This window comes from Venturia canescens, chromosome 4 (genome assembly GCF_019457755.1).
Source record: "Venturia canescens isolate UGA chromosome 4, ASM1945775v1, whole genome shotgun sequence".
NCBI classification, from domain to species: domain Eukaryota; kingdom Metazoa; phylum Arthropoda; class Insecta; order Hymenoptera; family Ichneumonidae; genus Venturia; species Venturia canescens.
The window spans coordinates 14,956,108-14,971,632 of record NC_057424.1 but is presented as its reverse complement, the minus strand read 5'-3'; the positions used below and the strand labels follow the sequence as shown (position 1 = coordinate 14,971,632).

The 15,525-nt window shown below is 40.9% G+C and overlaps 1 long non-coding RNA gene across 1 annotated transcript; it reads left to right on the top strand.

Annotated features, from left to right (window-relative positions):
• Positions 1-393: 393 nt before the first annotated feature.
• LOC122409523 (uncharacterized) lies at positions 394-6,975 on the top strand. The gene is made up of 3 exons (XR_006260716.1): positions 394-501; positions 1,881-2,128; positions 2,637-6,975. It is a non-coding gene; the product is annotated as an uncharacterized lncRNA (long non-coding RNA).
• The last annotated feature ends 8,550 nt before the right edge of the window (positions 6,976-15,525 follow it).

Sequence of the window (15,525 nt, the reverse complement as noted above, 5' to 3'; positions counted from 1 at the left end):
AGAATGAATTATCATTTATTACCAATCGATTATTGAATACGTTGAATTAAACCACAAAATCCAAATGTTTGAGATTAAACTTAAATGATGCGCTCGTGTTTCTATTTCTTGCGGAACCTTCTTTCTGCGCATGCGCTACAGAGCGTATTTTTGTTTCGTAAATTCGTTGATATACCATCAGAAAGAATCAGGCTTGGGATAATTTCCCTTCCTTTTCGCCTTTCTTTTCGATCATTCATTTGATTCCAATTACATAAAAAGTGGACGTCGGGATGATTCAAAATTATATAAAAAAAAAAGATTGTTTAATTGCAATTTCAGCCGTGTGGCGTCGTTCACGGCGGTCCCCGCGGCTTGTTCCGAGCCGGGCCTTTGTATGCCGTTCAAGATGGCCGCCACAGGTCAACAAAGGACGCGCGTCGTTGTCGTTCGCGGGTGTAAAAATGTTGTGCCGAGTTTCCAGGACGTTTCGGGACTGTTAACGGTGGATTTGGGTCGTACGTGAGTCCCATTTCGTCTTAAAATATATCACAATAACTAGGAACGTCATTTTGATCATTCGAATCGTAAAAAGTTTTTGATGTTGTTCTCCGCGGTTATTTTCGGCACGTTACGTACATTCGGTACAGTGACTTTAATCGGTTATGAAGGTCCGAGCTTATCAGCTCCGATAAATGTTCTCCGTAGATACAGGCAAATATGTTACCGACATCCTGACAACCGAGAGTCAATAGATTAATAACCTGCACGATTTTTTCCCATTCGTTTTTTGCGATTTTTTTTCCTCACAATTCGCGAGTTAATGAAAATGCTGTTATATAATCTTGACGAACGTGTGATGTCTCATTTATAGAACGAAATGAACTTTTGCATGTACTGTGGCAATTTTAAATCATGCATGCTCAGAATTATTGAATCCCCGTTCCCACATTTAGCAATACCGAATTCTCAAATCCTCTCGGGCATTAACATCCAACAAATATTTGCTCGTGACGAAGTTAATCCGATTCCATTGCTCTGATATTCCGTAGATTTGAATTTATCAAGTAACGCAGTTTATTTAACCGGTGTTCGGCTTCGACGCGCGTTATCTATGCAGTACATTGGTACGCGTATGTGTGATATTTCCATTCGGTATATTATTCTGATGAATGGAAAATGATGCAATTGAGATGTATAAAAACGCGTCACGTATTGTTGCATTTTATTGGTCCGCTAAAATATCTCAGTACCGTTCGCATATTATTTTAACGAAGAGAGCTCGACATTCGACGACGCGTTTTTCGTGTTAATCGCTCGTGGTGTGCACGCATGGTTTCGTACGTGTTAGATTGAAAATGAGATGTCGATTGCCTTCGGTTTTTCGTTTAATCCGTTATTGAATATCTGGTGAAGTCAATTTCACTTTAACGAATATTTCAATCGGTTGGGCCTCCCGCGTTCTCCAATAATTCCGATAAAGCGCTAATTTACTCAAAATATGAAAAGGGGATTGAAAATGAGAAAACAATATCCGCACTCGTTTCACTCGCGTTTAGGTTCATCCAGTTTTATCAAAATACTATTATATCGTAGATGAAAAGTCATCGATTACCGATCGCTTCGTTTCTATTATTCGAAAGGTATTCGCATGCTTTAAAATCATTTAGCCTCACGAGCCAGCGGTTCGTTTTTTTAACGGAAAACCTCGCTGGAGCTAATAATTACCTCAATCTCCGATTCGACATAAAACGTTGTTTGTACTCGGTAATGACGTCAGTTTATATACAATTCTCTTTGCTTTTTGACAACGGAGATAACGACGTGTGACCGAGTTTTATTTCAATCGCATTTTCGATCGTGAAAAATACAGAAAGGATCAAGTGGCTTTAAAAAATCAGTTCTAGGGGGAGGAGATCGATTTGGAAGCCGAAAAATCTTCGAACGCTCCGTCATCGATCAAAGTGGCCGATAAAATTACCGGAGCAAGGAGCCAGTGCTTTCCGACAATTTTCTTCGATTTCTCTCGATTCAGCTGACAGTCGACATCAACTCATTTGAGATTTCAGGTCCAACGTCAGAGTCTGTCACCTGCCGTATCACAAATCCTGATCAGACGAGGTTGCGACCAATCGTAGACGTCTGGGAGGTTTGATTGTTATCTAATTTCGTATTATCCTGTTCCATTTACTTGATCTCCGGTATGAGAGTGTAGACTGATTTGTGCAAGTACGCACTGAGCTCTCTCTCTCTCTCTCTCTCTCAGGGTGTAGAGTACTGTAGAGCATTGATGTATCATTCACTTGGTCATCCATTCTCTATTCAGCATGTTGGAATTCCGATAAACAGACTATTATCAGCTCGTGACTGTACGTATCCCTCATAGTAGTTTATGGTTGGGGGTCGTCTTAAATTACCAATGATTCACGTCGGACAGAGCTTTGTATAGTTGGAAATTAATTGAATTGACGACCGAGTGATTACATTGAACAGTGAATCCGATTGAAATCAATAGTTGTTGCGACGTTCGATTGTTTTTGGTTGTCCAATTAACATTATTTTACAAGTATGCGATCGTTGGGAGTGGCGATGTTCGCTTTGATTTTAATAGAAATTAAACTAATCTGCAAATTATGATTTTTTTTTTATTGGAACAGAGAAGAAAAAATGAGAATTTCAACGAAGAGGGAAGTAACGAACGAAAAAAAATCATTGGAGTAGCGCGAGCTTCAATGCAGCAACGTAAACCAAGGCGAAGTGAAATAGAAAAAATGGATAACAGCAGTAATCACGCCGAGCTGCAAAGAGATCAAGGGTGATGAAAGAGCAGAGGCAAGAGGAAAAGAGCAGGAAGGGGCGGGGGCGAGGTGAAGAAAGAGCTTGATAAAAAGAGAGTATTTGTGTACACCAGAATAAGAGTAATTCGTGAGGGTGTGTGTGTTGATGCGTAACCGAGGGTTGGCTTGAAACGGCTTGAAAGTTGAAACATGATATATCCAGAGAGGAAAAGCAGGGGGGTGCTCTGTGCCATTCCGGTGCAAGGGAGAAGCGAGTCTCTCTCTCCGCGACGTTTTTCAAGCCCGGCGGAGCATCTGGCTTCGAGATAAAGACACGTGCTTTCGAGAGCAAGAGAGGAAGGTGCCTCGTTCAAGAGAGTGAGGGATATTTAGGTGAAAAAAAAAAAAGAGAGAAAAGGAGAAAGAGAGGAGGTGGCACTGTAGTAATTTCGCGCTCGGCGGAGACCATAGCGGCAAAGACATCCCGGTCGGTTGCACATCCGGACGACTATTATATAGCGCCGAGGTGGATGAAGAAGAGGAAACGTATACATCTATACGAGAGACTGGCGTAGAAAGAGGCAAGTGTAAGAAGAAGACGAGAATATTACACGGAGAGTGGTGAGGGCAAAGGACGACGACGACAAGGCCGACGAGGACGAGCAGGACGAGAAGGAGTACGAGGATGATGGTGCTGTGCGAAAGTACTCCAAGTACACCAGGGTACGACGAACCCCTAGCAAAAAGCACGGAATCCTGTGATCGTTTAATTCCATCCTCGCGCCGGTGTAGCTTCCGGGTAACTTCTCGCCTGAGATTTATTAATCGTCCTCTCTCGGGCTCATCCCCTGGTCATGTATATACATACGTATACGTGACATACGCACGCACACACACCCGTATTCTCCTCGACCTTCCACGAGCGAACGAAGACTATATACCATGACCACGTACCCGTTTTCACGATATAACCGAACAGAGGAGCGACGCAGAGAGAGAGAGAGAGAGAGAAAGACAGATAGGAAGAGAGACAATTTCAGCAACTCCGGATACTGGTATCATAGCAGATACGAGGCTTGCTTCCAGATAACTATAACTACAGGGAAAGAGCGTATCCACAGTGATATTGTTGCTTGAGAGCAATAGAGAAAGCTCCTCTTCTAGAACTATACGAGTTGTATGTATAGTGCATATAGTTTGGTCTCAAATATACATGGAATGTTGGTTTCCAACTATCTTCCTTTCTCACTTCATCCCAAGTAGCAATGGTCCACCTGCATATATAATCCCCCTACCTGTGCAATAATCCCTTTCGCCTTAATACGATTTCACGTAACCACACACTCAGGCAGATTCACATTTGGCTCTCTTTCTCTCCCTCTCGCTTCCTCTCCCTTTCTCTACCTCTCTTTCCCTCTTTTGACCTCTTGTTCTGTCTTCGAGGCTTGAATATCAATGTGTCTCCGACCGTTTGTATAACGAGATTGCACCCACTTTTTTCCTCCTCTCCCTTCCTCCCCTACATCCACGAGATTGTTGTTTGAAATAACGATATATCTACTTTGTATATGAAATACCAAGCTGTATGAAGTACACAAAGTCATTAATTGTTTTGGAGGATATTGAAATTTAGTCAAATGTTGGATATCGGTGAGCGTTATACGTACGAGCTTTCCCCACCAAACTCCGTCTCAAACTGTCATCTAACTATTTACTAACTTACACTCCCGGGTCTCGCCAAATCCTCTTACACGTGACTTTCTGTGCCCACCAAACGTTTTTTATACGACAAAATTCTCCTTATTCCGGTCCGGTCCAATTTGAAGAGCTTGAAAAGGCTATTGATACGGGAAACAAAACGTTTGGTTTATGCAATCGTCGTAACGAACTCCTTTTATCGTCAGGTTCTTTGAGAATCCAAAACAGCTTTATGCCACTCGTACTCCAGATTTGAACCATTTAATTTCAACTTTGAAGTACTAAAAAGAAAAGAAAAAAAAAACTTTGCCTCAATCTTCTCATTGTTACTTGCAGGGTTCATGGTTCAATATGAAATGAATTCGCTCAAATTTCATACTTTGATTTATCCAAGTTTTTATTAATTAACTTTTTAGGGAGCTTAAAAACAACTGACAAAGAAACACGAAGAATTTTTGTTTCGCTTAAGAGGCTCAAAAAATCGGGACGTTTCTTTGCTGGAACGAGAAAACAAAATTAAACTTTCGATTGAATGGAGCATTCAATGAGATAACAGTGATATCCATCAATTATTCTTGTCAGCATAATGCGATTGATTTGACTATCTAAGCTCGGGGTGATTATATAATGGAGCTTTAACCAGCACCCGCGTACAATGAAAACTTTCCTTTTGTTTCCAAAAGTTTAACATCGAGAATTTGCCTCTGAAAAGCTTGCCACATACAAAGGCAAACTTTTTGATGCTCTGTTGAGATAATATTGACTATTTCTTATCAAGAATGCTCTTTCCAAGATTAAGTATAATGTTAAGTGGAAATTTTTCAAGTACTTCGTAACAGTATTGAAATAATCTTCGTTTATGTTCAAGTGATACTCGATGAAACGAGGAATTGGTTAAATTCTTCAAGCATGACTTGCGAAAACTGCTCGCTGCATTGATTGCAAGAACGAATAATATTGTTTATCGAGATATTTTTAGTCTATGCTTGTAATGCTTTTTTTTTTTTAATATTTATATTAGCAACAACGCGAACGCCACGCGCCTGCTTTAGCGGTGAAAAACTAACTAATGATGGTGCCTGGCAACGATCCATAGCAATGAATAAACAAAACCATGGCAATGAATAGAGGCTTCACATTTAGATATATCGAAATGTTTTTTTTGGTCTGCGATATAGGGACCGTGCGCAGCATCTACAGTGTCACTACGCGGCCAATTTCAAAACTTCCTAGGTGCAAATTAAAGCAGGCGCATATGGGAATTATTACTTTTCGCATTATTTAACAGAATAAAATTATTATTTTTTATCATGCCTCGATCGAGAAAATATCGTTGCATTCGAGAATGCTCTATAATGCACAATTTCGACGTCGAGACGTTGAAGTATCAGAAAAATTTTATTATTTCCCAGAGGGCACAGTCCATTCTACATGGAAAAGTGAGAAACGGACCAAATGGATCAAAAGATTAAACACCGTCAATTCATCCACTAAACTTTCTGTTTCGACGACATTTAAAACGTCATTCGATTCAAACAGTTTTTTTCCTTTTACGTCATTTTGATTTTGAATGCGATCATTGTTGATCGGACAAAAACCGTATTTGATTACTTTAATCATTATTTTTATCCGAAAAATTAATTATTTTCAATGATTTACAGTCAAAATAGCGTCAGAAAAATTGCCCATTCAGACACGAGAGAGCGCGCTCATCGACGGTAGTACTGCTCTCTATAGCTCACGCACAGTCCTCATTTAAATTTATAAAAAATGGAATATAACACATGAAAACAGAATGGGAATGAAAAATTGAGGAAAAGGGATTTGCACAAGTGTTCCTTGAGCTTTATAAATTTTCGAACTCGTTCGATGCAGTTGAGAGGTTTCAATACACGTCGATGGTTCATCTCAATAGCGGTCAGTCGAAGCTTATACCGATCCTGTGTACAGAATCGTAGAGACTATCCTCCGACGGGGCTGCTCAACGATGTTTTGCGAATTCCCGATTTCCGGATGCACACTGAGCACGGGGACAAAGTTGCGGTACCACATGGACCCAAAGGTGTTTAACGTGGTTTACCAAGACGCGGATCTCGCAGTAATCCCGAGGAGGATCCACCAAATCCAGCGGTTTTCCGTTTCGATGAGAATTTCCACATTATCGGGACATTTCGCTTACTTTGCAAAGATGCATGTTGTCCTTGCTTCCTCTTTCTCCCTTCCTCCCTCCCTCCCGCTCTCTCGCTCCTTCGAACTCGGCCTTTACGGAAAGGGGATCGCAAGCATATTGAGCTTTGAGCTGTCCTATTTTGCGAGGAATCCCAGCATTCGGAGAATTCGATTGAGAAGTTTCGATCTTCTGAATACCGTCCTAAGCACGAAGTGGATATTTCATTAACAATATTTACTTCAGTAGAAACTAATAACAAACTAGTTATCAGTTAAACCAGATTTAATCCTCTCTCGATGAGAGTAGAAAGAACATTGTTCGACATAAATTAATAAAACTCATTAAAAAATATTCAATTTCTCATTTCCTTCTTCTCCGATTGAACTGTCAATTGCTGTGCTCCTGTTTGAGTATTACCGATTGAATATTCGAATCCTGGACATCAAATTTTATATTATCCTCGAAACGTGTGTATTTGAGGTCATAAGATTTAAGTATTTGAGTGGTTATGGCTCGTACGTGTTGGTCCAGGAGTCCGTGATTCGTTACTGACGCGTACTCTGCGAGCATCTCCATGTACCTATTCTGAATAGACTGAATTTCTGCATTATAAAATTTCTTATATTTGGATGAGAATGAAAACTCATTATGAGCTATTGCACCTTATGATTCGTAAAGAAGCCGAGGCTTGGAAGGACGGAAAATGATTTTTTAATGACATCGATGAATTTCGATGATAATTTTCCACGATTTTTATTGCTGCAGTCGATTGTATTTTTCATCGTTCCAGCGTATTCTCTTTTGGGCGTTGACGAGTCCTTTCCATAATTTTAAACTCACTTTCTCCCCACTTTGCTGTTCGTCTTCCTGCGACTCTTCACAGCTGTCGACGCAGTCTTCGCTCTCATGCTCGTATTGAAGGAGGGCCGAAGGAATCTGTGAAAAACCCGGTCGATACCGGCGGCTATATTTGTCCTGAATTTCAGCCGATCATGGGGATGTGAAACTGAAAAAAATTGGCTTCCGTTCGGTGATCGATGCGCGAGTTACTAAGCGGCCGCTCATCTTAGTATTGACTTTGCGCTAGGTTACGTAAATTCGGAGATAATCGCTGCAGCCGCATCGTCCGCACACGCCCGTCGTCGTGGCTTTTGCAGTTAGTAATCGTATTTGAAAAACATCATCCGGTTTCATCCTTTTGCCTCGATAGGAAGGAATTAACAGTTTAATGTCGGAGCATAAAATTCTTTGATTCCTCCAAGACTATACTTTGATTGTTCAGTGCATGCACACCTTTGTAGATCGCACCGGAAACCCCATAAATGTGTCGATTCGCAAGGTTATACGGTAGGTCGGGCCTTCGAAGAGTTGAAAAGGCTCAGTCCCAACTATTCAGAATGGATAACACTCCCGTATTCGCCCTTTTAAATATAATCTGCCGATATTTTCATGCACCTATATACAATGGTGTGTATATTCATACGTACCATGTGCGGAAACTATCCGACGTGTAGCACACCTCCTGTTGGAACGTTCGGAAAATTACGATCTCGCTTGGAAATTCATGACCGGCAATGCCGACGGAAGAATGGAGCAATTAATGGGCGTCATGAGTCTTCGGGCACGGGCGTGTGCCAGAGACGACTCTGAAGCTATAGGAGAAAAGCACACATCCCCGCACATACGTATTTATACGTAGAGCTTCCGAACTCTTGGTAGGTAGCGGGAGCGAATTTTCCCACGAAAATCCCCGAAAGACCGCTCACGCACGTCATACACACATACATGCACAAAGATTCCCCGCGCACTAGCTCCAATGGAATTCTCGTTTTCGCGAACGTGCTTTGACTGACCGATCAAAAGTTTCGGGCTCCTGATATCTTTATCTAGAAAATATCGAGCGTAATTTCTATCCATGTGACTCAAATGTGTGTATACGTATCGACCAAAAATCCTGTAAATTACGACGTATCGAGAATATTTATGACGCCGGGAACAAGTGGAGAAACGAGGCAGAGGACGGCTGCCGGAGAAATCCATTTTTTTCACTTTTACTATTTTTTCAATGTTTTACACTCAAGAAGTTCGGAAACGTTTTTTCCACCGTGGATCGAATTATTGCAGCGGCCTGCGAAACGTCGTATGAATATACATGAAAATTCCAGGATTGACTGGTTTTTTATTCTTTGGTTATTATTCAAGAAAATAAAGATAAAAGTGGTGGGATGCTCGTAGCGCGTGCGGTGGACGGTTAGGGTATCAGATTTGCTATGAAAATAATCATTTAGTCAGCACAGTCGAGACTTTGAGAAAAACCAGAATTATGAATTTCGTTTGTTTCGCATCAGCCGAGTTTTCGATGAGTCTCAACGACGGAATCTCATTAAAAAACGAAAAACATTGATGCGCAAAAAATATTTTGACAGAGACGAACTCGTTTCGTAATTTTCGTGTACACGCAGTCTCGCTTCGCTTTGATCTATTTCTCGTGCGATTCATTCATCAACGCACGCGATTGTGATTCGAATATATGCTTTTGACAGGATGAAATTACATAAGTTTTTTCGACGCACCTCAAAAATATTGGCTCTGAAAAATTGAGTCATAGTAAGTAAAGTTCTCGAATTCAAGGAATTTTCTTCCCGCACGTTTCTCTTTGCTTCCTCCTCAGATACGTTTTGACAGAAATAAAAAGGCTGAAATTCGAGGAGAAAAATGCGGCCGATAGAATTGAGAGTTTATTCGTTTTCGTCTACTGATTTCACGCGTCATTTCCGGTTGCCTTCTCTTTACCTCTCGAGTGATTTCTTTTCTCGGCAAAAGAAACGTGTGCGTGGTTGCACCATTGCGAGAGACGAAAAGGAAAATACCGTTCATTCCCGGAAATGTGCTTTCGGCTCTCTAACCCAGAGTTTTCGTATACCGCACCGACTCCCAAGCTGTATTCCTTTTCGAAGCGGCATCCGTACACTCGCTACTGGATTCCGCAGACTCAAAGACTCGTTTTGGGAGCAGATAAAGCTTTCTTTTTCCTCTTCATCTCTCTCTTCCTCCCCCTCCCTTCCTCTCTCCTCCTCGATCGCTCGTAGCTTTTTTGAGCAAACTTCTTTTTATTGTGGAACGTACTCGGTAAAATTTTTTCCGGAAAAAAACACCACGTTCGTTCGGAGAGGGAGAGAAGATATGTGAATAAACTAATGTTCCAACTCATTTGATCGATCGACTCTCGATAAAAGCAAAAATAGTGAGCATCGATGGATAATTCTGTGGAACGAAATCTCCAAATTATTCGCAAACCTTCTCTTCAATATTTTCTATCGAAGAGCTCCCCAGTTGTGAAAAAGAAGAAAAAATCATGAATTTTTCGTGCTGTCTGCGTGACAAAAAATGAGCTTTACGTAAATATTAATATAGTGTGAGTAAATGAAATTCCAGATTGGTACAAGAATTTGAGCTACAACAGCGGTGTCATGCTGCAATCAAAATATTAAAATATACACTCAGCACTTTGGCTCGTAACGTGCCAGTATTAATTTGTCCACCACTACAGGTATGTATCCGTAGGAATATGTAATGTACCGATGCGTACGTGATTCCGTATGTAATATGCATGTAATATGTGAATCTACGGTTTTGACGATACGTACATAGGGGCATATCTATACGATTGTGTACGCGCGTGTACGTGTGCTTTAGCTTTTACGGGTCTCGGGTTCTTGTGCCTCTCGGGGGAACGGCGAGTGCACACCTGGTAGCTAACGAACTGCGCCGGCAGGCGAGCACAAAAATGCTGGTGAAACGTAAGGGAGAGAGAGAGAGAGAAAAAGAGTTAGAACAAGAGAGCCAAGTCAGAAAGAGGTTGGCCTAGGTAGTCACCCAACTTGTGTATGTGCCTTAAAAACGTGTCGCTCGATAAACTTGTCAGCGCTGAAGAGCCTTACTGGCTGGGCCTCTGACAGAGTATGAATCTAGGCAAAGAGAGAGAGAGAGAGAGAGATAGAAAGAAAGAAGAGAAGTTGGGAGGAAAGGAAGAAGGAGAGGAAGAAGAAGAAAAATATGAAAAGGAAATGGAAAACAAGCAAAGTGCTCGATGCGGAGACGAAAAAGACGAGCTAGTGAGGGAAATTTTCAAACAAATGTGCCCGTGCATGGGGGTGTGGATAGACGAATCGAAGAGAGAAAAAAGCTTGAGAAAGAAAGCTGAAAAGAGATTTATATTTCAGCGCTAGGGTATGGTTAGATCGAGATAGGAAAGAAAGAAAAGAAGAAAGGGAGGAAGAAAGAACTTCATAACGTCAAGAGTCTCTCTTGCACGTTCAATCTATTCGATCTATTTTTCCTCTTATTTGTCGTCCACGTCTTATTTTCTACCCGCTTATATCTTTTCCTCAGTTTCACCTCGAATGCCTCACGTATATCTTTCACGTAATACGTTCCAATCCAATTACTATTATTCACTAGATTTGTCTCCAATTCGATGAATACATAATCTTTACTTTTTTTTTTTTCATCTTCCTCACAGCGAAAATTTTCGTAGACAAATTATGAAAGTATGGCTTGCACACTCGATGCGAGACGAAGAGTTCGGAGGGAGATCGATTTTGGTTAAATATCCCAGAGATAATCGGATCAACTGAGCTTTTGAAGAAAGCTGGCTAAAGTACAGTGAGGAACGGTCTCACCAAAATGCTAATTAGAATTGTATTTATTGCTGCTGAAAGGCGTATAATAACGTTCGCAGAATAATCGAACTTTCTTGACTGCGACGTAAAATGCTCGATAATGTTGATACTGAGCTTCGCCATGAAAACTGGTACAATTTGAATAAGGAATTATGGTATGGATAAAAAAACAGTGGGGTGGAAAGGAGAGAAAAAATAGGAGTGAAGAGTGAAGGTGGGACAGGGAAAGCAAAATTTTGCCCATGAGAAAAGCTCTCGAAAGACTGGGCAAGAGTGAAAGAAAACTCTTTGCGGCTAAGTTAACTTTTCGGTTAGGGTAGTTCTCTCTCGTCTCATAGGTTAATGAGACGTTTCCTTCCCTCTTCTGTCTCGGATAGCTTCGTCTTTACTCTTTACTCTCCTTCGTTTTTTCTTTCTTCGTCTTCGTCTTCTTCTTCTTGCATAAAATATAGACGAACACGACAGAAGGCTGTGGAACGTAGGTCACGAGTGAAAGGCCTGAAACGTTGGAGGGTGAGAGTGGCATGTAAATCTTGTTAGGGGCTATAAAAAAGCAAAATAAACGGGAGAGAATCGAAGAGACCACAGAGTTCCGTTTTCCTTCGTTAGTTGGCTTACGCTCACGAAAAGCGCTTTATTCACTCTCCTTTTCCCACTCAAACGACACTCTGAGCTCTCTCGCGCTGTACCAGAAACTCTTCCCATTCGGGTTTTCCTTCCCCCGAGTTCACCTTCTTCCCAAAGCTGATTCACTTGCAAATAAGATCGATTATATCGGACGTTCTGAGACTACCGATCGACGGGAATTAAAATGTTAGCTCCACTTCTCTCCATTTTCCATTTCTACGATTCCTCTCCTTCAATTTATCCATCACCTTAACTAAATATACACTTTCGTGACTAATCATTTCTCTTAACGTTTTAAGCTTCTTGGTAAAATAAATTTTCCTACACACCACTGTGTTGTATCGACAAATTTTTCGTCCGTCTATGTTTCAAAATTGTTCAATCGATTTTTGTCCCATTGTTTTCAAGTAGACTCTTATCCTTTCCCATTCCTCTTTACTTTTTACTATATTGCACTTTTCACCGTAGTGATATTGCAACATTTCGAAGAAGTTTTTCCTCCTCAACTCACCGTCGAACGAGAAACTTCATTGATCGAATTCTCCTTAAATATATCATTTTATGTCTGCACTTGAACGTAGAGCTCGCGGGAAATGTATCGAGTGTGTATTTTTTCTTCTTCTTTTTTTTTTTTTTTTTATCGACCGAGCTGCAATCCCCGTGCTTTTTTTCGCATCTTTTCAATGCTTCGACCATACCGGCAATTTATTGCTCGTTCGATAGAAAATCAAACGAAAAAGAAAAATGTATCTCATTAAAATTCTATTGTGCCCCACTAATTGTGTCAATTAATTGCAGTGCTTTGTGCGCCGATGATATTCAAATCCATGCACTGTGCGTTCGAATACATACTCGAGGCTTTATTTGCTTTATTCCTCATACGATTAGTTTAATGATTTTTCGAACGCTCGAGGAAATGAAATATCCGGTAACGGAACGAATTCCCGTTGAAAGTTATTGTTTAGATTCAATATACTTTGAGGATGAATGGAAAAATCATGATTATTGATCGTTTTAACGAGCAAAATCATCGATATAATCGAACTTTAAAACAACATTGTATTTTGATGTTAACACCGATTCCAATAGCTGCGCATATTGCTGGTTTTAACGTTTTAACTCCGTTCTTAATGGTATTCGTGTTAATTTTAGACAAAGGGTAAATAAAACGAAGATAATTCGCAGTAAAGAGCAGTCTGTGGATGCGGCTCTGTGTTGAAGTAGGTTTGGAAGAAAGAGGCTGAAAGGAAGAGGAGACGAGGCTTGCTCGATTAAAGTCGATTACATTCCCCGACACAATCCAGGTGGCTCCGCATAATCATAATTATCGCATTAACTGTAATCTTAATCGGGTTTCGTCCCTTCTGGCATCTTCATTTAAACTCGCCGATGGGCCCCGATGGAAGAAAATGCCGAATAAAAGTGGAAGAAGAGAGGAAATGAGAGAGGCGAGCGGAAGAAAATAAGGAAAGTAGATTGGTGTGATGAGAGTGAGGCAGAAGGAAAGGAAGTGTGAGTGCTGGGTATAAAAGAGAGAGAGAAAGAGAGAGAGAGAGAGAGAGAGAGAGAGAGAGAGAGAGAGAGTTCTAGAGAGAAAAGTAAAGTGCTGGAAAGAATACGAATAGGCATGACTGACGAAGAAATACGAAAACCCAGAGATTACCGAGAGGAAAAGAAGATTGCGAGATTCTACAAAGTCGGAAAAGTGGTAGAGAACAAAAAAGTGATGAGAGACGCGCACCTCGAATAAAAAAGGAGAGGGAGCGAGAGGAAAAAAAAACGAGTTCAGATGAACAATGAACTTTTCTTATTCCTTTTTCTCCAGGAGGAGAGAAAATAGAGAGAAATAGAAAGAGAGAGAGAGAGAGAGACAGGAGAAAAGGTGAATTTTAGTGGTAGTAGGAGATCTCGCCGACATGAAAAGTTCAACGTTGTGTGTCGCCGCCGGACCATGATCGTGATATTTCGCTCGACATAAGACGATAAGACGGTATTATACAAGTTTGCACAGTACTCGGGGCGAGAAATCGCAGGAAGAGGATATCCTTTTGTAGATTCGTGTATATATATCCTTCTTTTCTTGCAGCTTCCTTGGATTTACAAAGGATTGAATGTATCGTTCACCGAAAGAAGAAGTAGAAAAATCATCAAGTCGTATAGATATATGAAGCCGAGCCAGGCAAACCGGGCTGCTTTGAGAAATATTGTTTTTCCTTGACACTAATGAACCGTGCACATTTATTTTATTACTCCCAATAGAAAGATCTTCTCATGCCATTTTTATGAGTTATACCAAACCAAACTCAACGATCGTCCTTTCCCCTTCGAGGCTTTCATTGTTGACGAAGCTCATGATATTCTATCTGCAACGAGTCATTGCTTCACTGAATTTTAAAATCCTAAGGGCAAGTGACTCATTTGTTTTTCGTAAAAAATTAACAATTCCACTAGTTACTGGGTGAGTTACGCAGGATTCGGCAGAATTATGTGGAGTTTATACGAACGAAGTTATAATTGGATCGTGAAGAGGACCTGATGGATTCGTGTGATTCAATGAGAATATTGATACTTCGTTTAAATTTTCGTATTTCAAGATATATCGTGTCTGTCAAACGCTGAGAAATTCGAACAGCTTAGAATGACAAAGTGATGTTACGGGAAGCTTAACTTGTTCGTTGTGCACCGAAGAACATTTATTTAATTCCACATATTCTTCGGTCGAAAAGCTCGTCAAAGGGAATGGTCAATACTCCCATGGAAATGCAATGATAATGGCGAGAAGGGCTTTTGAATTATGGATTTATGCGTTCACATTTAGTTGTAAATTATTGAGATTGTTAGGAGAATGATAGGAGACTGCAAGAGCCTAAGGAGCTTGGGTAAAAGGATAAGGAAAAGAGGGAGGGGAACAAGAGAGCAGAGGAGTAAGATAAAACTAAAAGAAATCTTTAGAAACGATCGCTTTTAGCCAGCCGTGATTAATCTACTCGTTTGTCAGTTCTTTTTATCGGATCTGTGAAGCAAAAGCAGAACAGCCTCTTTTCCACCTCCGCCCTTGCTTACACTACGAGGATGTGCCCATCTTTCTTTCACGTTTTTTTCCTCTTTTATTTGCTCGTGAACAATCTTCGTTTTCTCGTCTCTTCGCGCTCGCGCAGGGGAGCGCACATTTTTCTTATCATACACTCGTAGCTCTTCGTTATTCTCCCCCGATTTTTTCCCTTCTCTTTCAATTTCTCCTCCGTTGAATCGGTTCCTGTCGAACGAGCGAGACAAAATATAAATAAAAAAAAAAAAAAATTCCTCCTTCCGAAACAAAGTTAAGTTGCGTCGAGTCAACGATTAATCAACGGATTCGCGCTTTCCCAGCACTTGATCCAAGTTCTGCTTTTTCTTCTTTCATTTTTTCCGGCCTCGTCATCGCGCGACGCTCGAGTCTCCGCGCACGATGAATGTGAAGGGAAGATTAAGCGAATGGAACTGCGAAGGATCGCGTGTGTAGTGTGTGGATCGGGACTTTTGCTTCGCCGAAAAGTCAAAGGTTATCCACGCTCTGAAAACTTTTCGTTTTCTCATACGAGTCAACCTCAAG